The sequence below is a fragment of the Elephas maximus genome, chromosome 9 (assembly GCF_024166365.1).
Source record: "Elephas maximus indicus isolate mEleMax1 chromosome 9, mEleMax1 primary haplotype, whole genome shotgun sequence".
NCBI lineage: Eukaryota > Metazoa > Chordata > Mammalia > Proboscidea > Elephantidae > Elephas > Elephas maximus.
The window spans coordinates 34,055,774-34,081,893 of NC_064827.1; the positions used below are offsets into that span (position 1 = coordinate 34,055,774).

General features: G+C 39.7%; 1 pseudogene; it reads right to left on the minus strand.

The window, feature by feature from the left end:
* Nucleotides 1–6,874: 6,874 nt before the first annotated feature.
* LOC126082408 (40S ribosomal protein S24-like) lies at nucleotides 6,875–15,899 on the minus strand (annotated as a pseudogene).
* Between the last annotated feature and the right edge of the window lie 10,221 nt (nucleotides 15,900–26,120).

Genomic DNA, 26,120 nt, shown 5'->3' on the forward strand with positions numbered 1-26,120 from the left:
ACCAGAAGAAAACAAATCAGAAAAATTAGAGCTGAACTAAATGAATTAGAGAACAGAAAAACAATTGAAAGAATTAACAAAGCCAAAAGCTGGTTCTTTGAAAAAATTAACAAAACTGATAAACCATTGGCTAGACTGACTAAAGAAATACAGGAAAAGAAACAAATAACCCGAATAAGAAACGAGAAGGACCACATCACAACAGAACCAAATGAAATTAAGAGAATTATTTCAGATTATTATGAAAAATTGTACTCTAACAAATTTGAAAACCTAGAAGAAATGGATGAATTCCTGGAAAAACACTACCTACCGAAACTAACACATTCAGAAGTAGAACAACTAAATAGACCCATAACAAAAAAAGAGATTGAAACGGTAATCAAAAAACTCCCAACAAAAAAAAGCCCTGGCCCGGACGGCTTCACTGCAGAGTTCTACCAAACTTTCAGAGAAGAGTTAACACCACTACTACTAAAGGTCTTCCAAAGCATAGAAAATGACCGAATACTAGCCAACTCATTCTATGAAGCCACCATCTCCCTGATACCAAAACCAGGTAAAGACATTACAAAAAAAGAAAATTATAGACCTATATCCCTCATGAACATTGATGCAAAAATCCTCAACAAAATTCTAGCCAATAGAATCCAACAACACATCAAAAAAATAATTCACCCTGATCAAGTGCGATTTATACCAGGTATGCAAGGCTGGTTTAATATCAGAAAAACCATTAATGTAATCCATCACATAAATAAAACAAAAGACAAAAACCACATGATCTTATCAATTGATGCAGAAAAGGCATTTGACAAAGTCCAACACCCATTCATGGTAAAAACTCTTACCAAAATAGGAATTGAAGGAAAATTCCTCAACATAATAAAGGGCATCTATGCAAAGCCAACAGCCAATATCACTCTAAATGGAGAGAACCTGAAAGCATTTCCCTTGAGAACGGGAACCAGACAAGGATGCCCTTTATCACCGCTCTTATTCAACATCGTGCTAGAAGTCCTAGCCAGGGCAATTAGGCTAGACAAACAAATAAAAGGTATCCGGATTGGCAAGGAAGAAGTAAAGTTATCACTATTTGCAGATGACATGATTATATACACAGAAAACCCTAAGGAATCCTCCAGAAAACTACTGAAACTAATAGAAGAGTTTGGCAGAGTCTCAGGTTATAAAATAAACATACAAAAATCACTTGGATTCCTCTACATCAACAAAGAGAACACCGAAGAGGAAATAACCAAATCAATACCATTCACAGTAGCCCCCAAGAAGATAAGATACTTAGGAATAAATCTTACCAAGGATGTAAAAGACCTATACAAAGAAAACTACAAAGCTCTACTACAAGAAATTCAAAAGGACATACTTAAGTGGAAAAACATACCCTGCTCATGGATAGGAAGACTTAACATAGTAAAAATGTCTATTCTACCAAAAGCCATCTATACATTTAACGCACTTCCGATCCAAATTCCAATGTCATATTTTAAGGGGATAGAGAAACAAATCACCAATTTCATATGGAAGGGAAAGAAGCCCCGGATAAGCAAAGCACTACTGAAAAAGAAGAAGAAAGTGGGAGGCCTCACCTTACCTGACTTCAGAACCTATTATACAGCCACAGTAGTCAAAACAGCCTGGTATTGGTACAACAACAGACACATAGACCAATGGAACAGAATTGAGAACCCAGACATAGGTCCATCCACGTATGAGCAGCTGATATTTGACAAAGGACCAGTGTCAATTAATTGGGGAAAAGATAGCCTTTTTAACAAATGGTGCTGGCATAACTGGATATCCATTTGCAAAAAAATGAAACAGGACCCATACCTCACACCTTGCACAAAAACTAACTCCAAGTGGATCAAAGACCTAAACATAAAGACTAAAACGATAAAGATCATGGAAGAAAAAATTGGGACAACCCTAGGAGCCCTAATACAAGGTATAAACAGAATACAAAACATTACCAAAAATGATGAAGAGAAACCCGGTAATTGGGAGCTCCTAAAAATCAAACACCTATGCTCATCTAAAGACTTCTCCAAAAGAGTAAAAAGACCACCTACAGACTGGGAAAGAATTTTCAGCTATGACGTCTCCGACCAGCGCCTGATCTCTAAAATCTACATGATTCTGTCAAAACTCAACCACAAAAAGACGAACAACCCAATCAAGAAGTGGGCAAAGGATATGAACACACATTTCACTAAAGAAGATATTCAGGCAGCCAACAGATACATGAGAAAATGCTCTCGATCATTAGCCATTAGAGAAATGCAAATTAAAACTATGATGAGATTCCATCTCACACCAGCAAGGCTGGCATTAATCCAAAAAACGCAAAATAATAAATGTTGGAGAGGCTGCGGAGAGATTGGAACTCTCATACACTGCTGGTGGGAATGTAAAATGGTACAACCACTTTGGAAATCTATCTGGCGTTATCTTAAACAGAAATAGAACTACCATACGACCCAGAAATCCCACTCCTAGGAATATACCCTAGAGATACAAGAGCCTTCATACAAACAGATACATGCACACCCATGTTTATTGCAGCTCTGTTTACAATAGCAAGAAGTTGGAAGCAACCAAGGTGTCCATCAACGGATGAATGGGTAAATAAATTGTGGTATATTCACACAATGGAATACTATGCATCGATAAAGAACAGTGACGAATCTCTGAAACATTTCATAACATGGAGGAACCTGGAAGGCATTATGCTGAGCGAAATTAGTCAGAGGCAAAAGGACAAATATTGTATAAGACCACTATTATAAGATCTTGAGAAATAGTAAACCTGAGAAGAACACATACTTTTGTGGTTATGAGGGGGGGAGGGAGGGAGGGTGGGAGAGGGTTTTTTTAATTGATTAATCAGTAGATAAGAACTGCTTTAGGTGAACGGAAAGACAACACTTAATACTTGGAAGGTCAGCTCAATTGGACTGGACCAAAAGCAAAGAAGTTTCTGGGATAAAATGAATGCTTCAAAGGTCAGGGGAGCAAGGGCGGGGGTCTGGGGAACATGGTTTGAGGGGACTTCTAAGTCAATTGGCAAAATAATTCTATTATGAAATCATTCTGCATCCCACTTTGAAATGTGGTGTCTGGGGTCTTAAATGCTAACAAGCGGCCATCTAAGGTGCATCAATTGGTCTCAACCCACCTGGAGCAAAGGAAAATGAAGAACACCGAGGCCACAGGACAACTAAGAGCCCAAGACACAGAAAGGGCCACATGAACCAGAGACCTACATCATCCTGAGACCAGAAGAACTAGTTGGTGCCCGGCCACAATAGATGACTGCCCTGACAGGGAGCACAGCAGAGGACCCCTGAGGGAGCAGGAGATCAGTGGGATACAGACCCCAAATTCTCATAAGAAGACCAAACTTAATGGTCTGACTGAGACTAGAGGAATCCCGGCGGCCATGCTCCCCAGACCTTCTGTTGGCACAGGACAGGAACCATCCCCGAAGACAACTCATCAGACATGAAAGGGACTGGTCAGCGGGTGGGAGAGAGACGCTGATGAAGAGTGAGCTAATTATATCAGGTGGATACTTGAGATTGTGTTGGCAACTCTTGTCTGGAGCGGGGATGGGAGGATAGAGAGAGAGGGAAGCCGGCAAAATTGTCCCGAAAGGAGAGACTGAAAGGGCTGACTCAAGGGGGGAGAGCAAGTGGGAGTAGGGAGTGAGATGTATGTAAACTTATATGTGAGAGACTGATTGGATTTGTAAACGTTCACTTGAAGCTTAATAAAAGTTAATTAGAAAAAAAAAAAAAGGCAGTCATTTGAAGAGAACAAGGGGATACCGTGTGGTTCAGAGTTAGGAAAGGTGTCAGTGTTGTTTCACCATATTTTTTTTACTCATTCTGTACGCTCAGCAAATAATTTGAGAAGCTGGACTATATGAAGAAGAACGGAGCATTGAGATCGGAGAAAGATTCATTATCTCGCATTATGCAGATGACACAACCTTGCTTGCTGAAAGCAAAGAGGACTTGAAGCATTTACTGATGAAGATCAAAGACCACAGCCTTCAGTATGGATTACACCTCAACATAAAGAAAAAAAAAATCCTCACAACTGGACCAATAAGCAACATCATGATAAATGGAGAAAAGATTGAAGTTGTCAAGGGTTTCATTTTACTTGGATCCATAATAAACACCCATGGAAGCAGCAGTCAGGAAATCAAATGATGCATTGCGTTGGACAAATCTGCTCAAAAGACCTCTTTAAAGTGTTCAAAAGCACAGATGTCCCTTTGAGGACTAAGGTGCACCTGACCCACGCCGCGGTGTTTTCAATTGCCTTATATGCGTGTGAAAGCTGGACAATGAATAAGGAAGACAAAAGAAGAGTTGATGCTTTGAATTGTGGTGCTGGTGAAGAATATTGAATATGCCACGGACTCCCAAAAGAATGAATGAATTTGTCTTGGAAGAAGTACAGCCAGAGTGCTCCTAGAAGCAAGGATGATGATACTTTGTCTCACATACTTTGGACATGCCATCAAAAGGGACCAGTCCTTGGAGAAGGACATCATGCTTGGTAAATTACAGGGTCAGCAAAAAAGAGGAAGACCCTTAACGAGATGGATTGACACCTTGGCTGCAACCAAGGGCTTAAGCATAACAGCGATCATGAGGATTGCACAGGGCTGGGCAATGTTTCGTTCTGTCGTACATAGGGCTGCTATGAGTTGGAAGCGACTCGTCGGCACCTAACAAGAGAATAAAATCCAGTGTCCATTAAGCAGTTACTGTATTATTCCCTGCCCCCAGCCATTGGCAATCTCCAATGTTCTTTCTGTCTCTCTTATGGATCTTTCATATAAAAGGACTCATACAATAAGTGACCTTTTGTGTCTAGCTTCTTTCATTTAACATATTTTTGAGGATCATCCATATCATAGCAAATATTAGTATTTCATTCCTTTTTATGACTGGATAATATTCCCCTATATGTCTGTACCACGGTTTATTTAGTCTGGAATGTATTTAAATTTGTTAACGGGAACACTTGTATACACGATTATTTCTAACTCAGAAATTTAGTGGAAGTTTTACTCCACTTTATTTATGAATGAAGTTCTAATTCACGGTGCTCATATGTGCTTTATTCTGCTTAAAATATATATTTAGATTAGACATGTACTGAAATATATGAAGTATATAAAGGATGAGAATCTCCTGTTTGTTTTATTTTTTAGAATAAGTAATCAAGTAAATTTTTACAAAGCTTCTAAAGTGCAAGGTGATTTCAAGTACTCTCAAGTGCTTTGTTTCAATTTCTGTAGATTATACATAAAACCAGAAACCAAACCTGTTGCTGTTGAGTGGATTCTGACTCATAGCAACACTGCAGTGCAATTGATTGCTTTTGTGTAGCGTTTCTAGCCACGGTCTTGTAACTCCTACCCAAGTGATGGTGTTGCACTGTGCTGATATGGTAATTGTAGCCTACCAAGTGTTTGGCCAGTTATGCCATCCTGCTGGGCTTGGAATGAGCCACCACAGAGGCAGGAAAGAAAAGATATCACCACTACCAAGAAAGAACTCCCAGGAGCCAGCATGTCCTTTGAACCTGGGATCTCTGTGCTAAGAAGCTCCTGTAAGGAAGAAACAGAGAGAGAGAGAGAGAGAGTGAGCTGTAACTCTGAAGACGGTGAGAAACGGTGGCAAGAGAGACCTGGCAGCAAAGACCCAGCAGCAGGAGACAGTGAGGTGGGCCTTCCCTGTTCGAGGAGAAAGAAAGCTGAGTGAGTGCCTTTGGGCAGAGGCCTAGGGCCAAGGAGAGGCGTGCCTGTGAGTGCAGCTAGGAAGAGTCCGTCCTGATGCAAGAACTGTATACTTGAGTGTTCCTGAGTCTGCATTGTAACTGTTACTTCCTTAATAAACCCCATAATCATGAGTATGGTGTGTGAGTTCTATGTGGCCATTGCAATGAATTATTGAACCCAGCAGAGAAATAGAGAGTGCCATGTGGTGGTATAAGAATTGGTAAAGGTGTCAGAGAGAGGAGGCGTGTCTGACCCCCGCCTCATAGGAATCAGCCTTGAGCTGTTGATCTTGATTCTCCTTTCCCATTGTGAAGTTAGAGGAGGTTAGACTCCACCCCCAAGCCATTTTTAACAACCCTATAAGACTGCACTGGGTTTTTTTTTTTTTTTTTTTTTTTATAAGACAATGTAGAACTACCCTATAGGATTTCCAAGGAGTGGCTGGTGAATTCAAACTGCTGACCTTTTCGTTAGCAGCTGAGTTCTTTACACTGTGCCACCAGGCCTCTCATGGAGAGAGACAATTAAGAACTTCATATAGCCTTTGGTGGACGAAAAAGATCTTTGATAAACTTTTGCTTTTAATCCTTCAAACAAATATATTTATCACATATTTGTATACAGAATGTAATTTTGTTTAGGTCATTCTGTAACAGGACAGAAAAAGTATGTTTTTTGTCCACAAATTTAATTGCATATATATTGCTTTATGGATATATATAGTCATGGGTTCCAAATCCAAATACTAGGGGTTTATCTTCTGTACAAAAATGTTAATACTTTAAATGTGGAAATTTAGAAAACCTACCATGGTATTATTCTATCATTTGTAACCTCAAAGTCAAAGATCATATGCCATATTCATTTATACAGACTTATTTCCTTTATGGTAGCATATTTTTGCACAAATGTAGTCCTACAAATGAATGAAATGCCAAATTGTGATCCTTAGAACTTGGGACTGTAGAATGAGTTCCCCAAGAATTTTTTTTTTTAAACTTTTTATATTTCATTAATCCTTTGAGGAAAAATCCTCAAAATTACCGCAGATCAAGTCACTGCAGAATCCTTACATTTTCTTTTGCCACCACCTATGTTGGCTTTTAGAGTCCTGATGACTTTCTTTATTCTGTTCTTGTGTTCTTTTCACTGTTTTCCTAAGGGCATTTTCTTGTCATATAAGTCATGTCTTGCAAGTCTGTGTTTGGTTTCATTTTTCTTTGCATGATCCAAGGAATTGTAAATCATGCTGAAGTCAGTTATCTTGTCACCCACAAAATGGGTTCTGAATCCAAATACAATGATGAGATCTGGTGTAGTTTTGTATATTTTGGCTAGGTTTTCCTGAATTTCTGTCTTAAATATTGTTGCCTTCTCAGCGTGAAGGGCATCAGTGAACATTTGAGCTGAAGTAGTACGTTGGTCATAAACTTCCTGGTCTGATTAGCTTACCCTGTTGTTCACAATGAGGGCCCATCCTTAGGCAGCAAAGGAGAAAAAGGAAGAATTCAATCTTAGTTATTTAGTGCTGCTATAACAGAAATACCACAAGTGGACAGTTTTAACAAAGAAGAGTTTATTTCCTCACAGTTAACTAGGCTAAAAGTCCAAATTCAGGGCATCAACTCCAGGGGAAGTCTTTCTCTCTCTGTCGGCCTTCTCATCAATGTTCCGCCAGACTAGGAGCTTCTCCTCACAGGGATCTGAAGTCCAAAGGATGCTCTCTGCTCCCAGTGTTCCTTTCTCAGTGGTATGAGGCCCCCCTGTCTCTCTGCTTCCTTCTTTCTTTTATATCTCAAGAGATTGCCTCAAGACACAGTCTGGTTTTGTAGATTGAGTCCTGCCTCTCTAATATAACTGACACCCATCCTCCCTCATTAACAGCATAGAGGCAGGATTTACAATACACAGGAAAATCACACAATACCAGGAGATATCATGGCCCAGCCAAATTGATACACACATTTTTGGGGGACATAATCCATGACAATTAAAAAAAAAGATTAACTTTCCTAGGAAAAGATAAAGTAAGGATGGTTAAAAAGAAAAAAAAAATTAAATAAATGTTTGGTTCAGAATATAATGTTTTGCACAGTGGTTAAGAGCTCAGCTGCGCACCAGAAGGTCAGTGGTTCCAGCCCACCAGCTACTCCACAGAAGAAAGATGTGGCAGACTGCTCCTGTAAAGATTACAGCCTCAGAAACCCTATGGGGGCAGTTCTACTCTGTCCTATAGGATCACTATGAGTCAGAATACATTAAATGGCAATAGTGTTTTTTTTTTTTTTTAATACAACAGTCCATGTTTACTTCTTTCATTGCAGTGCAATTAAAATTTATTTTAGGAGAAAAAAGACAGAAGTTAGAACACTGCTTCTAATGAGTTAGTTTTGGGAGTAAATCAACCACTTAGAAAAGAGCTCCCACTTCTGAAAATGCAAACTGGAAGGATATGTTCACTCTGATTTTTGTTGACAGAAGCAGGAGATAAACTCTATATAGACACCTAATTTAAAAGGTATTTCTGAGATTGAAATTTTGCATGCTGTTTGGAGACTCGAATATACTATTAGTCTTTCTTCTTAACAAGCTAGTAGTGAAGTCAGAAGCTTGGCATCTACTTAGCCATGGTCCAAGTGTTCTTCCATCCCACCAAACTCTCTCTTTCATTGCTCCATTACTTGAACTTTGCCTTTGGATTGGCACAGGTATTTAACTTGAGAGTAAAGACAAGGAGGACATTTATAATATTAATTACTGAGAAATTTTGTTTTTTTAAATTGTTATTGTTGTTACGTGCCATTGAGTCGGTTCCAACTTATAGTGACCCTATGTCTCAACCTATAGAATGAAACACTGCCCGGTCCTGCACCATCCTTACAATCCTTGTTATACGTGAGCCCATTGTAGCAGCCACTGTGTCAATCCATCTCATTGAGAATCTTCCTTTTTTTAGCTGATGCTTTACTTTATCAAACATTATGTCCTTCTCCAGGGACTGATCCCTCCTGATAACATGTCCAAAGTAACTAAGATGCAGTCTCACCATATTTGCTTCTAAGGAAGGAGGATTCTGGTTGTACTTCTTTCAAGTCAGATTTGTTCATTCTTTTGGCAGTCCATGGTATATTCAAATACTCTTCCTGAACACCATAATTCAAAGGTGACAATTCTTCTTTGGTCTTCCTTATTCATTGTCCAGCTTTCTCATGCATATGATGTGACTGAAAAGACTATGGATTTGTTCAAGAGGTTGAAATGGACTGGTATTGGCCATTTTGAATCAGACAATCATATGGTCTACCATGCCGGAAATGACAAATTGAGGAGGAATGACGTTGCATTCATCATCAAAAAGAACATTTCCAGCTCTATTCTAAAGCACGACTCAGTGATAGGATAACATCTATACACCTATAAGAAAGACCAGTTAATATGACTATTATCTGAAGGTACACACAAACCACTAATGCCAAGGATGAAGAAATTGAAGATTTTTGCTAACTTCTACAAACTGAAATTGATCAAACATGCAATCAAGACGCATTGATAATTACTGGTGATTGGAATATGAAAGCTGGAAACATAGAAGGATAGGTAGTTGAAAAATATGGCCTTGGTGATAGAAGTGATGCCAGAGACCACATGATAGAATTTTACTAGACTTATTCATTGTGAATACCTTTTTTCAACAACATAAACGGTGACTATACACGTACCTTACCTGATGGATACACAGGAATCAAGCTGACTACATCTGTGGAAAGAGGCCATGGAAAAACTCAGTATCATCAGTCAGAACAAGGCCAGCGGCTGACTGCAGAACAGACCAGCAATTACTCATATGGAAGTTCAAGCTGAAGTTGGAGAAAATTAGAAGAAGTCCACAAGAGCCAAAGTATGAACTTGAGTGTATCCCACCTGAATTTAGAGACCATTTCAAGAATAGATTTGATACATTGAACACTAATGGCTGAAGAACAGGTGAGTTGTGAAACAACATCAAGGACATCATATACAAAGAAAGCAAGAGGTCATTAAAAAGACAAGAAAGAAAGAAAAGACCAAAATTGATGTCAGGAGAGACTCAAACGTGGTCTTTGACGTTGAGTAGCTCAAGTGAAAGGAAGAAATGATGAAATAAAAGAGCTGAACTGTAGATTTCAAAGTGTGGTTGGAGAAGACAAAGTAAGATATTATAATGAAATGTTCAAGACTTGGAGTTAGAAAACCAAAAGGGAAGAACATACTCGACATTTCTCAAGCTGACAGGACCTAAGAAAAAATTCAAGCCTTGAGTTGCAATTTTGAAAGATTCTATGGGCAAAATATTGAATGACACTGGAAGCATTAAAAGAAGATGGGAAGAATATACAGAATCACTGTACCAAAAAGAATTGGTTGACATTCAACCATTTCAGGAGGTTGCATATGATCAAGAATCAATGGTATTGAACGAAGAATTCCAAGCTGCAATGAAGGCTTTGGCAAAAAACAAGGTTCCAGGAATTCAACAAAAGGATGTAGTGCTGGAGGTACTCACTCATGCCAAGAAATTTGAAAGACAGCTACCTGGACAACTGACTTCAAGGGACCCGTATTTGTGCCCATTTCAAAGAAAAATGATCCAACGGAATGCAGAAATTATCAAATAATTTCATTAATATTCCATGAAAGTAAAATTTTGTTGGAGATAATTCATAAATGGTTGCAGTAGTACATGGACAGGGAACTGCCAGAAGTTCAAGCTGGATTCAGAAGAGGTGATGAAGGAGGGATATCATTGCTGATGTCAGATGAATCTTGACTCCAAGCAGAGAATACCAGAAAGATGTTTACCTTTGTTTTATTGACTATGCAAAGGTATTCGACGGTGTGAATCATAACAAATTATGGATAACATTGGGAAGAATGGGTATTCCTGAACACTTAATTGTGCTCATGAGGAACCTGAACATAGGCCAAGAGGCAGTTGTTTGAACAGGACAAGGGAATACTGGGTTGTTTAAAATTGGGAAAGGTGTGCATCAGGGTTGTATCCTTTCACCATACTTATTCAGTCTGTATGGTGAGCAAATAATCTGAGAAACTGGACTATATGAAGAAGAAAGAGGCATCAGAATTGGTGGAAGACTCATTAACAACCTTCGATATGCAGATGACACAACCTTGCTTGCTACAAATGAAGAGGACTTGAAGTGCTTACTGATGAAGATCAAAGATTGCAGCCATCAGTATGGATTATACCTTAACATAAAGAAAACAAAAATCCTCACAACTGGACCAATAAGCAACATCATGATAAATGGAGAAAAGACTGAAGTTGTCAAGGATTTCATTTTACTTGGATCCACAACCAAAGCCCATGGAAGCAGCAGTCAAGAAATCAAATGACATATGGCATTGGGCAAATCTGCTGCAAAAGAACTCTTTAAAGTGTTGAAAAGCATAGATGTCCCTTTGAGGACCAAGGTGAGTCTGACCCAATCCATGGTATTTTCAATCACCTCATATGCATGGGAAAGCTGGACAATGAATAAGGAAGACTGAAGAAGAATTAATGTCTTTGAGTTATTGTGCTGGTGAAAAATATTAAATATACCATGGACTGCCAGAAGAGTGAACAAGTCTATCTTGTAAGAAGTACAGCTAGAGTGCTCCTTGGAAATGAAGATGATGAGACTTTGTCTCTTGTATGTTGGACATGTTATCAGGAGGAATCGATTCTCGGAGAAGGATGTCATGCTTGGTAAGGTAGAGGGTCAGCAGAAAAGAGAGTGACCCTCAACATGATGGATTGACAGTGACTGCAACAATAGACTCAAACATAGCAATGATTATGAGGATGGCACAGGACCAGGCAGTGTTTTGTTTTGTTATATCTAGGGTCACTATGAGTCAGAACCGACTTGACAGCACCTAAAACAACATACTGACTATTCACATATGTACAGCTCTAGCCTGAGCTCCAGACTCCTCTATTCACTACTTATATCACATCTCTTGTTATGTATCTAATAGTCATTTCAAACATAATGCATCCAAAACTGAATTTCTCAATCTACTAGTAAAGTTTCCCATCTCACCTAACGTCACCTGAATCACTTCAGGTGCTCAAATCAAAGACCTCGGAGTCACCATTGATTCCCTTCCTTCTTTTATGCCCTATGCCAATTCATTAGCAAGTCTGTTACTTCTACTTTCAAAATACATTCAGAAATCTGCCCTCTCTCTTGACTTCCACTGCTACCGCTCTGTGTTCAATCTACCACCATCTCAAGACACACTCCACTCAAAACACACCTACTTCCTTGATGTGCCTGGGACACACAAAATGGTTTTTTTGCCTCTGGACCTTTGTATTTGGTATTGACTTCCTATGGATAGTTCTTCATTCTCTTCCTTCAGGCCTTTATGCAAATAACAACTTCTCAGTGAGGCTTTCTTTTTTTTTTTTTTTAATAATTTTTAAGTGAGTTTACAAATCAAGTCAGTCTGTCACATGTAAACTTATATACACCTTACTCCATACTCCCACTTATTCCCCCCCTAATGAGTCAGTCCTTCCAGTCTCTCCTTTCATGACAATTTTGCCAGTTTCTAACCCTCTCTACCCTCCTATCTCCCCTCCAGACAGGAGATGCCAACACAGTCTCAAGTGTCCACCTGATACAAGTAGCTCACTCTTCATCAGCATCTCTCTCCTACCCATTGTCCAGTCCCTTCCATGTCTGATGAGTTGTCTTCAGGAATGGTTCCTGTCCTGGGCCAACAGAAGGTTTGGGGACCATGACCGCTGGGATTCCTCTAGTCTCAGTCAGACCATTAAGTATGGTCTTTTTATGAGAATTTGGGGTCTGCATCCCACTGATCTCCTGCTCCCTCAGGGGTTCTCTCTGTTGTGCTCCCTGTCAGGGCAGTCATCGGTTGTGGCCAGGCACCATCTAGTTCTTCTGGTCTCAGGATGATGTAAGTCTCTGGTTCATGTGGCCCTTTCTGTCACTTGGGCTCATAGTTATTGTGTGACTTTGGTGTTCTTCATTCTCCTTTGATCCAGGTGGGTTGAGACAAATTGATGCATCTTAGATGGCTGCTTGTTAGCATTTAAGACCCCAGATGCCACATTTCAAAGTGGGATGCAGAATGTTTTCATAATAGAATTATTTTGCCAATTGACTTAGAAGTCCCCTTAAGCCATAGTCCCCAAAACCCCGCCCTTGCTCCGCTGACCTTTGAAGGATTCAGTTTATCCTGGAAACTTCTTTGCTTTTGGTCCAGTCCAGTTGAGCTGACCTTCCGTGTGTGGAGTATTGTCCTTCCCTTCACCTAAAGTAGTTCTTATCTACTAACTAATCAGTAAATAACCCTCTCCCACCCTCCCTCCCTCCCCTCCCCGTAACCACAAAAGTATATATTCTTCTCAGTTTATACTATTTCTCAAGATCTTATAATAGTGGTCTTATATAATATTTGTCCTTTTGCCTCTGACTAATTTCGCTCAGCATAATGCCTTCCAGGTTCCTTCATGTTATTCAGTGAGGCTTTCTTTAATCAAAGAATTTAAATTTGAGAGGCTTTACCTAATATTCCCTATCTCCTTTAACTTTTCTCCATAATATTTATCATCTAACATACATATATATTTTACTAACCTAGTGTGCTTATTGTCTCTTTTTTTTTTATGTGCTTATTGTCTGCCCTTTATAATGAAAGTTCCCTGAGGACATGGATTTGTGTTTGTTTTGTTCATTGCTTTATTCACAGTGCCTATAATATATCTGTAGCCCTAGCAGAGTAGTGGTTAAGAGCTCGGCTGCTAACCAAAATGTCAGCAGTTCAAATCTACCAGCCGCTTCTTGGAAACCCTATGGGGCAGTTCTACTCTGACCTATAGGGTCGTTATGAGTGGGGACCAACTTGACAGCACCTAACAACAACAACATAAAGTATCTAGTACCTAGTAGATGCTCAATTAATGGTTGTTGAAATAATTGTATTCATTAACTATGTTAGCCTGAGATTTTGTTTTATTTATCTTGCCATATTTGGTGTTGTTTTATTTTTTTATTTGGACAGTTCTATATTTATAAATCAGAGCCCTAGTGGTGCAGTGGTTAAGGGCTCATCTGCTAACCAAAATGTCAGCAGCTTGAATCTACCAGCTGCTCCTTGGAAACCCTGTGGGGCAGTTCTACTCTGTCCTACAGGGTTGCTATGAGTCGGAATTGATTCGATGCAACAGGTTTTTATGTTTATAAATTGAGTGATTACTTGGATTAACACATGATTCTGGCAGTGGTGATCTGCAGCTAGCCCACACTGGTTCTCCAGAACGGATCATGTACATCTCTTTGCAACTCTGCATTTAATGACATTATGTTAGTAGCTTGAAATCAGCCATGGTGCGAGTATTTACACCTCAGAAACTGGCAAACACTACAGATCAGGCCTTTTCTTCCTCAGAGACCAGGTTGTTAAACATTCTAACACACATCTGGTTGTTGGGTAATATATGGTGGGGTGAGGAAGGTAGAAGCAGCCCTGGTGGCACAGTGGTTTAGGGCTTGGCTGCTAACCCAGGGCTGGGTGGTTCGAACCCACCAGCTGCTCTGCAGGAGAAAGAAGTGGCGGCCTGCTTCTATAAAGATTTATAGCCTTGGAAACCTTATGACTCTGTCCAATGGGGCCACTATGATTCGGAATCGACTCAGAGGCAATAGGTTTGGTTTTTGACTTTTGAGGAAGGTACAGCAAGTTATTTGAAATAGTAATATCTAGGATTTATCCATAGATTTTCTAGTTTAATTGATCTAGGATGGTACTGGGAATAGGACATTTTAAAAAAGCTACCTAGGTATCACTTTCAGGACTAAGATGTGCCTCACACAAGCCATGGTATTTTCAGTAGTCTCGTATGCATGCAAAAGCTGGGCAATGAATAAGGAAGAGCGAAGAATAATTGATGCCTTTCAATTATGATGTTGACAAAGAATACTGAATATGCCATGGATTGCCAGAAGAACAAATAAATATGTTTTAGAAGAAATACAGCCAGAAAGCTCCTTAGAAAGGAGGATGGCAAGACTTTGTCTCTCGTACTTTGGACATATCATCAGGAGGGACCAGTCCCTGGAGAACGACGTCGTGCTTGGTAAAGTAGAGGGTCAGTGAAAAAGAGGAAGACCCTCAATGAGAAAGTCTGACACCGTGGTTGCAACAACGGCCTCAAACATATCAATGATTGTGAGGATGGCTCAGTTGTGTTGCATGTGGGGTTGCTATGAGTTGGAGCTGACTCAAGGACACCTAACAACATCAACAATAAGGTGATTTTAATGTGCAGCCAGGCTGAGAACAACTGTATCCGAGAAAAGAAAAATTATGATAGCTTGGAATAAGTGAACAAATATAATTTGACAAATTTTCAAGAGCAGTGGAAAATCTGATGATTCTAGAGTGGTTATAATAGAAAAATTATATTTTAAGCCCACTATGATCTCGTGGCATGAGGAAGGGAGATGATACTATACCCATTTAACAGAAGAGAACACTGGAGCTTCAGCTCAATTTTGTGAATTTCATCAGGTACGTATATCAGTAATTATCTGAAGATTTGTGTTACATCATATGTTGGCAAGCACTGGGGTGAAAATTTTGTTTCATAGCAGGAGGGTGGTACAACCAGCTTCATAGCATGAGGGATGGTCCATTTGGTTCTTTGATTAAATTCTTTCCTTTTCACAAACAAACTTGACCCTCGGTTGATACAACCTTGCTTATGTCTTTCCCTTCTTTTGCAGCCAATATTAGCTGTAAAGATTTTCAGGCACCGTTTGCGTTTATCATTCTTGTTTATTTTTACTTATTCATCACTTTCAGGATGTTTACAGTATATTCTGAACTTTGGGGCCATTATTAAGCTTAGAAGTGACATTAACCTTCCCAGAGAGAATTGTCGACACAAGAAGGCTTACAGACTGAACCTCTAATATGAAATCATAGGTTTGAAAGGTGAGGAAATTGCCCTTGAAATATTTTCTTTGCCACCTACTGGACTCTGAGCAGTCAAAGTCATTGTGACTGAAGAGCAAGCCGGGCCCCTTGCTCTTTGCCTTTCATTACCCTTTCTGTGGCAGACCAAAACTCCATTAGAAGACTATTGAAAAATGCCATAAGCACAGCTACAAGAAAGATTTCTTTGTGTTAGCACATCAGCACAGTGGCTTCCAGGCTTGTGTGAATGCCGTGATGAGTGCTTTTATAGGACAGCTCACATCTTTAGAACAAACGTGTGGCAGAGTTGGGATTTGAGCTCAAAGTTACTGACTCCCAGACCTGTGCTCAGACTAGCAGGTCCTTCTGCTACCCAGCTGTTTGCTATTGTAGAATTGAACTGAGCAGCAAAGAGAAAGACAGCATAGCCTATGACAAACTACAGTTGGTTCAATAGATACAAATATGGGGATCAGGAGCTTGACGCTTCTGCCCGTGACAAGTGAGTAAAAGGTATGGCCACTTTAATAAATACATTGCCGAGAGGATGGGAATGTGAAAAAAATGCAGTGTAGTACTTACACCTTCTGATTTTCTCCAGACAAGATGGCAGGACGAGAGAGATTTCCAAAAGCTACAGTTGGGAGCTTTAGATCCTGGAATAGGAACAATTACATGGAGAGAAACTGAAATAATTTCTCAAGAGTGAAGTTGTGTGAGGTATACTGTGGATATGTCTTTGTCACATTGACTCCTCCTAGCATGGGTGGGTATTTGTAGAAGGAGCAGAGACTGGTATTTAACTAAATCAGATTAATCTCTGCATTCACCACAAATAGAACCAGTGATATCATTAGTTAAAAAACGGGTCCCAATCTGGCCAATTCAAGTATTTGTGATTCTATACTAATTTGGCATAAGATGCAACTTAGAATCATGGGATATTGTAGCTGGAAACCATTTTAGACTGCTTGTTGTCCAGGCATTCTCTCTACAGGTGGGATAACAGATAAATGTCTTGTTTAAGAGCACTGAGCTAGATAGGAGCCCAGAGAGGACTATAAGCCAGAGGAATCCCAAACCAGAGTTATTTACGCCTGCTGACCCTCTCTAAAATGTGTGAGCAAATTGGGGAACTATTGATTTATGGTGAAAAAGTGCCCCACTGCAATTCTGTTGATAAATTATATAAAACCCAGGGACATCCATAAAGAAAACAATAAAGCAATATTCTTCCATCTCCCTTTCATTCCTCTTCATTCCCTCCCCTCCCACCTCATCCCAGCCCCCAGCTGCAGAAGCCTGTGAGCATTTTCACACCCTGATTCTTTACCTACTCCAACTACTATCTTAGACTCATGCCCAGTATTTCCGTTGTGTTCCAAGATTCATAACTTTCCTTTCATTTCGGAGGCACAAATACTGTATTTGCTTTTTTTTTTTTTGTATATTCTTCTAGAGTTCTGTGCACTTCTTAGGATAGGGTTCAAATGTCCTAAGGTTAAAAACAAACAACCTGTTAATGCATTACCATGCAGTGGAACATGTGAAACAGACCAGTGCTTCTCAGACTTTAATGTACATGGGTAAGTCAGCTGGGGATCTTATTACAATGTGGATTCTGATTCAGCAGGTTTGGGCGGCACCTGAGAACCTGCATTTCCATAGTCTCAAGTGACAGTGATGCTGCTGGTCCACTGACCATGTTCTATGAGGCAATTGATAACAGCCAACACAGTTGCGTGTTAGCCGAAGTCTTCAATAATTTGACTTAAAGAATGACATCAGCTGGACATTTTAGGCAGGTGTGATTCTGACAATCCTTGTAGCACAATATATAGGCAGGTGGCTATTATACTATGTCTCAGGTGCATTCTGGGAAGCTCCTTTGAGCTCATTCTATGAAACATAGAGCCCAGAAGATCCAAAATGTTGATGTTTTCTGATCACAAAATCCAACCATGAGTAGATGGCTTCCCCTTTCTCTCACTCTCCTTCCCTCCTTCCTTCCCTCACAAACACATTTTAAAAGCTTCACATGTGCAAGATGCTGATTTTTAAAAATCTGCCTTTAAAAGGAAAATGCAGACAGGTTTATTGAATTTTATTTATTTCTTAGTTGACAGGAGCAATGGATTTTAATTCTAATCCGGGGGGAAATTAGTTCTGTCTTTATCCTTCACTCTCTAATCTCCATGGCAATCTTTTTCTCTAACACATGTCTTGTATTCTAATTTTTTTTTGTCTGAAAAGAGCGTTAGAATTTGCCTTCCTCCCCAATATTATAGAGTGCACCTATCAATGTGGCTTAATTTTGCCCCAACATCTACTATGGTACTTTGCATATTAATATGTGAAATAAATTCTCAATGGATAAACACACACAATAAATGCTCATGCTGTAATGAAGCACTGGTTCTCTGAGGTAAGCCCTCTCTTTGTTGGTTTATGGTGGCTCTAAGGCCGATACTTGTAGGTACCTAGTTTTTCCTTTTTCCTTACTAGATTCTGGTGGTACAAGTACTCTCTGTTCTTCATGCATTTGTGTACTCTTCATTTAGGACAGTAATGCTATTTTTCATATAATACCTCCTTAACTCTACTAGTTCAACCTGCAAAGTGGTAGATGTCCTCTTTTTGGCCTGCCTGGTGTAGAATAACCTTAAAAACCTGCTTTTCACTTGCATGCGTTGTGTTGTGGTACAACTAAGAAAGGTATCTAGGTGGTTCTGATTGATATTTTTTTCTGAATTTGAGACTCCCTTGTTTGGATAAAGTCTTGGAGAAGATGTAGATTATAAAATTCCTAGGTCTGACTCCGGGTCTTTTGTGTTCTCGTAATCTATGTGACAGTTGACATTCATTCCTTATAAATCATTTATTCACTCACTCGCTCAGTAGTTATTGAGCACTACCATGTGCCAGGGATAGTTAGCAATAAAGTCCCTGCCTTCTTGATGCCAAATTCTAGTTCTGTGTTTGTGCATGTATGTATATACCTGCATGTTTTATAAACTAACTAAATAACTACATTTAGAATATAGATTCTGTTAATGATAAGAATAGTGAAACTATAAATCAGGTTAAGAAGGTAAAGGGGAGTCTAGATAAGTGGGTCTCTCTTAGGGTTTTTAAAAGGAAAGTTTTCAAGAGAAGACATTTTAGCAGAGATCAAAGGTGAAGGGAGAGGAGAGACATGTGAAGATGGTGGAAAAAAGTTCCATGCAGAGGGAACAGAAAGTGCAAAGGCTCTGATTTGATAGTAATTTTGGCATGCTGAACACAAAGCCAGAAGGCTTCTGTGGAAGGTGAAGTGAGTGCAGAGAAGAGTTTGGACCAGTGGGCTGGCCCATAATAGTGAGTGTGGTGGTGGCTCAATAGATGGAGATCATGTAATGTCCTGCTTGAACCTTTGAAAGGATTCCATTGCTCTTAGGATAAAGATGCAAAAGCTTGCACGATCTGGCTTTTACTTCACCCTCTTACTTCATCACACACACACACTCTCCCGAGTTCTGTCTGCTCCAGCTCTCTGGCCTTCTTTTGATTCCTCTCTCTCACTGTTTTCCTTCTCACCTCAGGGCCTTTGCATGTGCTGGTCCCACTGCTTGGAGAACTCCCCACCTACATGCCAAAACCTTTGCTGAATTAACTTCCTCTTCTCCTTTCTGCCTCAGCTTCATTACCAATTCCTCAGAGAAGACTTTTCTAACTTCCCACAATCTGTTTTACTTACTCACAGTACCATACATCTCTTCTTCGTGATACTTGTCAGTATTTTAAGTTCAAAATTCTTTCTGTAATTATTTGATTAATGTCTTTTTCTGTTTCCAAATTATAAGATCCCTAAAACCAGAAACCATGACTTTTTCTTCCGTCACTTTATCTATAACAACTTGTACAGTATCTGTCACATAGTAGTTGCTCAGTAAATACTTGAAAAGTTGATTTTTTCCTCCCATCAATTTTTTCTGCTCCCCTTTCTTTTAATTCAAAGCCTTGGTGGCACATTGTCTAAGATCTCAGCTGCTAACCAAAAGGCCAGGCATTTGAATCCACCAGCTGCTTGTTGGAAACTCTGTGGGGCAGTTCTACTCTGTCCTACAGGGTCGCTATGAGTCAGGGTCAACTCAAGGGCAGTAGGTTTGGTTTTTGGTTTTCTATCAGTCATCTTATATTACTCTTTAAAAAAAATCTTTTTTCTTTCCCTATTTCTAATTTCCTTCCTCTTTTATTTACCTTTGAAGACCCTCTTATTGCTGAGTTCAAGGTTTTGTATGGAGGTAGATATTTCCTAAAGACTAAAGGATGGTGGGAGAAAACAGTTGGTGGCATTTGATAGCGTGCTGCCATTTTGTCTGAAATCAAATATGCCCCTTCCTAAAGATCATTACTATTATATCTTTTTAAAAATGAAGACCTACATCAAACACTGCAGTGAGAGTAGCTTTCTATTTCATCTCTTTTGTTCTGCTTGTGGCTTTACTGAACTCGTCTCTCATTAACATTTATAATTTAACATTGTCTTCTGGCACAGTGTATGCTATCTGTATTGCTGACAGATTTGTCTCAGTCTTAGTCTTGGGTCTTTTAGTTGTCTGGATTCTTGAATGTTGCTTATCCAAGCATTTCATTTGTCACACTACCTGCCATTGTCACCACGTTTGTCTTTATCCTCAGTCATTAGTTTCCTGTAATCTGTCTTAATCCCATTGCTGGGCTTGTCATGCTATTTTTATTTGGCACAATATCTATTTTAGTAACCAATGGAGCAGACAGAATCTTTACTTTACTCCCATTATTGATCTCACTTGTGCATTTGGCATTAGAGCTTGTGTTATGTGTTATTCTGGGTGTTTCCTTTTTTTTAATTGTACGTTAGGTGAAGGTTTACAGAACAAACTAGCTTCTCATTAGACAGTTAGTACACATATTGTTTTATGACATTAACAACCTCACAACGTGTCAACACTCTCCCTTCTCAACATTGGGTTCCCTATTACCAGCTTTCTTGTCCCCTCCTGCTTCTAATCCTTGCTCCTGGGCTGGTGTGCCCCTTTAGTCTTGTTTTATGGGCCTGTCTAATCTTTGGCTGAAGGTGAACCTCAGGGGTGACTTCATTACTGAGCTAAAAGGGTGTCCAGGGACCATAGTCTCAGGGTTTTTCCAGTCTCTGTCAGGCCAGTAAGTCTGGTCTTTTTTTTCTGAGTTAGAATTTTGCTCTACATTTTTCTCCAGCTCTGTCTGTACCCTCTGTTGTGATCCCTGTCAGAGCAGTCAGTGTTGGTAGCAGGGCACTATCTAGTTGTACTGAACTCAGTCTGGTGGAGGCCATGGTAATTGTGGTTCGTTAGTCCTTTGGACTATCTTTCCCCTATATCTTTAGTTCTCTTCATTCTCCCTTGCTTCCAAAGGGGTGAGACCAGTGGTATATCTTAGATGGCCGCACACAGGCTTTAAGACCCCAGATGCAAATCTATTAAGAAAACATACTGCATCCCACTTTGAAGAGTGGCGTCTGGGGTCTTAAACACTAGCAAGCGGCCACCTAAGATGCATCAATTGGTCTCAACTCACTTGGATCAAAACAGAATGAAGAACACCAAGGACACAAGGTAATTATGAGCCCAAGAGACAGAAAGGGCCACATAAAGCAGAGACTACGTCAGCCTGAGACCAGAAGAGCTAGATGGTGCCCAGCTACAACTGATGACTGCCTGACAGGGAACGCAACAGAGAACCCCTGAGGGCGCAGGAGAACAGTGGGATGCAGACCTCAAATTCTCATAAAAAGACCAGACTTAATGGTCTGACTGAGACTATAAGGACCTCGGTGGTCATGGCTCCCAGATCTTCTGTTGGCCCAAGACAGGAACCATTCCCAAAGCTAACTCTTCAGATAGGGATTGGACTGGACAATGCATTGGAGAGGGATGCTAGTGAGGAGTGAGCTTCTTGGATCAGGTGGACACTTAAGACTATACTGGCATCTCCTGCCTGATGGGGAGATGAGAGGGTAGAGGGGGTTAGAAGTTGGTGAAATGGACATGGAAAGAGAGAGTGGAGGGGAGGAGCAGGCTGTCTCATTAGGGGGAGAGCAATTGGGAGTATATAGCAAGATGTATACATGTTTTTGTGTGAGAGACTGACTTGATTTGTAAACCTTCACTTAAAGCACAATAAAAATTTTAAAAAAATTAAATAAGAATGTAAACAATAAATGACAATATAGAAAAAAAAAAAAAGACCCCAGATGCTACTCACCAAAGTAGAAAGTAGAACATTTTCTTTATGAACTGTGTTATGCCAATTGAGCTAGATGTTCCCCAAGACCATGGTCCACCAAGGCCTTAGCTCTCTTTTGGGTTTTTCTGAGTGAATTTGTTAGTCCACTGCACCGCTTCAATCTTGTCAGATCTTTTCTTCTCCCAGGGATGCATAATTGTGGTTTATTTATTTCTTCTTATTGCTGATGCTGAATATGATTGAGTTACCTGGTCTCTGAGGCAAGCATTTTGGGTGCTGTTGAGTCAATTCCGACTTATAATGACCCCATGTGACCGAGTAGAATTGCCCTATAGTGTTTTCTAAACTGTAATCTTTACAGAAACAGATTGCCAGGTCTTTTTTCCCACAGGGCCACCAGTAAGTTCAAACTGCCCACCTTTTGGTTAGTAACTAAGTACTAAACAATTGTGCCACCAGAGCTCCTTAAGAATTTGATAGACCTACATAAAGCTCTTCAAGGGGTGGGGGGGGAGGATCAGCCGCACATTTATTTTGTGAAGAAATAAACCAATCGATAGCAATTTATGCAGGAGACTGTTTTAAGTACATACTTAAATATCCTTGCAAAAATCTTATGATATTTTTCCTACTTTGTGCCTGTATAGTATTGGGGTCACAGCCCTCTCAGAAGATTTTCCATTGCATTGCAATACTTTGCCTACTTTCTACTTCTCTGGATTATGAACTCTATGGGGGTGGCAGTTCTTATTTATTATTATTAAGCCAGTGCTTCTTGGATAATTGGTTTTCAATATATTATTGTTAATGAATGGCCACCATTTTACAATCTATGCTGGATAAGTAAGTGGTATGAGTGTATGCTGTAAATCATTTGCCTACTTGGAAAATTTAACGAACTTAGAATAGGGCAGTGTCATGAATTGAATTGTGTCCCCCCAAAATATCTGTCACCTTGCCTGGGCCATGATCCCCAGTGCTATGTGATTGTCCACCATTTTATGTGAAAAAAAAAATGTCTTGTAAATCCTATCACTATGATTAAATGAGATGGATTAGTGACAGTTATATTGATGAGATGTACCAGATTAGATAGTGTCTTAAGCCAGTCTCTTTGAGATACAAAAGACAGGAGCGAGCAGAGAGACATGGGGACGTCATACCACCAAGAAAGCAGTGCTAGGAGCAGAGCACGTCCTTTGGACCTGAGTTTCCTGTGCTGAGATGTTCCCACACCAAGGGAAGACTGATGACAAGGACCTTCCTCCAGAGCCGATAGAGGGAGAGAGCCTTCCTTTGGAGCTAGCAACCTGAATTCAGACTTCTAGCCTACTGGACTGTGAGAGAATAAACCTCTCTTTGTTAAAGCTATCCGCTTGTGGTATTTCTGTTATAACAGCACTAGATGACTAAGACAGGCAGTGAGAAAACAACTCATTTGAGAATATTGGCTAGAAATGAGAGAAGAGAGACATGGCAGTAGGCAAGTGTTGTGGGGTCGAGGGATATTTTGTTGTTGCTGTTGTTGTTATTGGTGTCTATTTGCTTTTGAGATGAAAGAGATGTAAACATGGTTAAAAGTTGGTGGGAAGGATCTAGGTGAAAGAGAGAGAAACAATCGATGATATAGTAAGGGTAGGAATAGCTATAGGATCCAAAATTCTGATGAAGGGCTGGAGTAGATAGGAAGAACACCTTGTGTTTCATGCAGGATAATGTGAAGCTTGGTAGCAAGACATTTTCAGTGTAATTTTTTATCAATTTATTTGTGAAAGAAAAGGCCAGTCAGCTCAAATTTGGGGAATAAGGAGAAGGGAAGAGATTGGAGGCTTGAGGAGAGAGGAAGAAGTTTGAAATAATCATTATAAAGGGTCAGAAAGTGAGTTGATCAGTATTGAACAGTACAGGAATTTTGTGTGACAAACCCATGGTGGTCATGGGTTTTTGTTTCTAATATCTATATGGGATTAGTTAAGTCAATCATGGTATTTAATGTTTGAGAGCAAAGAGGGTGGCTAGCAAAAGATGGTGGTCAAGATTTCTTAATTTTCTAAATGTTCTCCAGAAGAAATTCATGAAATGTGAAGGTACCAAGTGAGCCGGAGTGCCATTTGGTGACTATTTATGCAAATAGTAGGCACATGTTCTCTGGGAAAAACCTATCATAGCTAACATTTACTGAGTAATCATGATGTGTCTAGAATCTGTTCTAAGCATTTATACATGAAATCACATTTAGTAATACACTATAACATTTATAACATACTAGAATTTAAATTAAAAATAAGATTATAATATGAGAAAAAAACAAACAAAAAAACCCCACTGCCATTGGAAACCCTGGTGGCACAGTGGTGAAGCGCTACCGCTGCTAACCAAAAAAGGTCAGCAGTTCGAATCCACCAGGCTACTCCTTGGAAACTCTGTGGGGCAGTTCTACTCTGTTCTATAGGGTTACTATGAGTTAGAATCGACTCAATGGTAATGGGTTACGCCTACATTACAGGAAAGGAAGAAAGAACAAGCCTCATTGGAGTTTACTCATGGAAAGGGAGGGAATGACAGTCACATGTAGAATGGCTTAAGAAGGAGATAATTCATAAGGTTTTCTAAGCATGAGTTAATAAGGCCTAGGATAATGTTATGTCAGCAGTGGTTTATTGGGGGCAGTTAGAGATAATCACATGAAAGACTGGTTTTATTTATGTGTGCATGTGTCTGTGTGTGTGTGGGTCTGTGGCATGAAACGATGCGTAGTACTGGCAACAAAGAGATGATTTTCTAGCTTTGGTGGAAAAAAGCAGCTGAATTACATAGCTGTTAGGCTGGGCTTCAAAAAATTTCACCTGTAATGTAAAGGTTCCCACCCAATCTGTCTCTTTTGAACTTTAGCAAGCCAATATCCAAGAGACTTTTGAAAATAATATTGCTTTCCATCAGATTTTGTTTGGCCTTGGTAGTGACGCTTTACCTTGTCATATGGAAGCATATCATGGGCAGTACTAAAACCAAAAAAACCCCATTGCTGCCAAGTCAATTCCTACTCGTAGTGACCTTATAGGACAGAGTAGAACTATTCCATAAAGTTTCCAAGGAGCAGGTGGTAGATTCAAACTGCCAACCTTTTGGTTAGCAGCCGAGCTCTTAACCACTACAACACCAGAGCTCCTGGGCAGTACTAGTTTCCACTTAATGTTATCTCAGTGAGATGGTAGGCTAGTTAAATGGGGCAGTTGACTTCTGCCAGTGCCACTCATCACTGCAACGACCAAAATATGGTGGAATAGTTTTTGAGATATGTGCAGAAGGAGATATGTGTGGAGGAGTACTGGTCAAGTATTTAGCAAAATGTCTACCAACGGGGATTTTTCCGATTTGTTTCTCATGATTAGACTGAGTTTATGGATTTGGGGGAGGAAGACCACAAAGATAAAATGCCATTTTCATCACCTTATATGAAGGAGATATACTACCAATATGCCTTATCACTATAGATGTTGACCTTGATCACTTGGCTGAGGTAATACTGTTGGTCAGGTTTCTCTATTGCAAGGTTACTCTTTTTTTCCCCTTTTCCATACTGTACTCTCTGGAAGACCATCATTATGTGCAGCCCACACTCACAGAGTAGGGATTTATAGTCTATCTCCTTGAGAGCATTTACATATTATTTGAAATTCTGCATGGGAGACTTGTTTCTTTTCCTCCATTTATTTATTTATCTAATCAATTATTTTTATCAACATGGACTTGTGGAAGTTTATTTTATACTTTGAGTTATTTATTTTCTTGCTCAAATTGTCCCAGATTTGGCCATTAAGAACTCCTTCAGTTGGTTCCTGTATTTCTTAGACATACCTCCATCATGTGGTGTTTTGTTTGTTTTGTTTTGTTTAGAACTTTCTTACTTTCTGGCACTACATGATGATTAAGGCTCATCTTTATGTTTCCTGCTCCAGTTCTAGAATCAGCCATTTTTCCACGAAGCCCTGGTACCTTTTATTGGAGAATCGTATTAGAAACCAAGATCTGGATGTTAGGTATGTTCATTACTCCT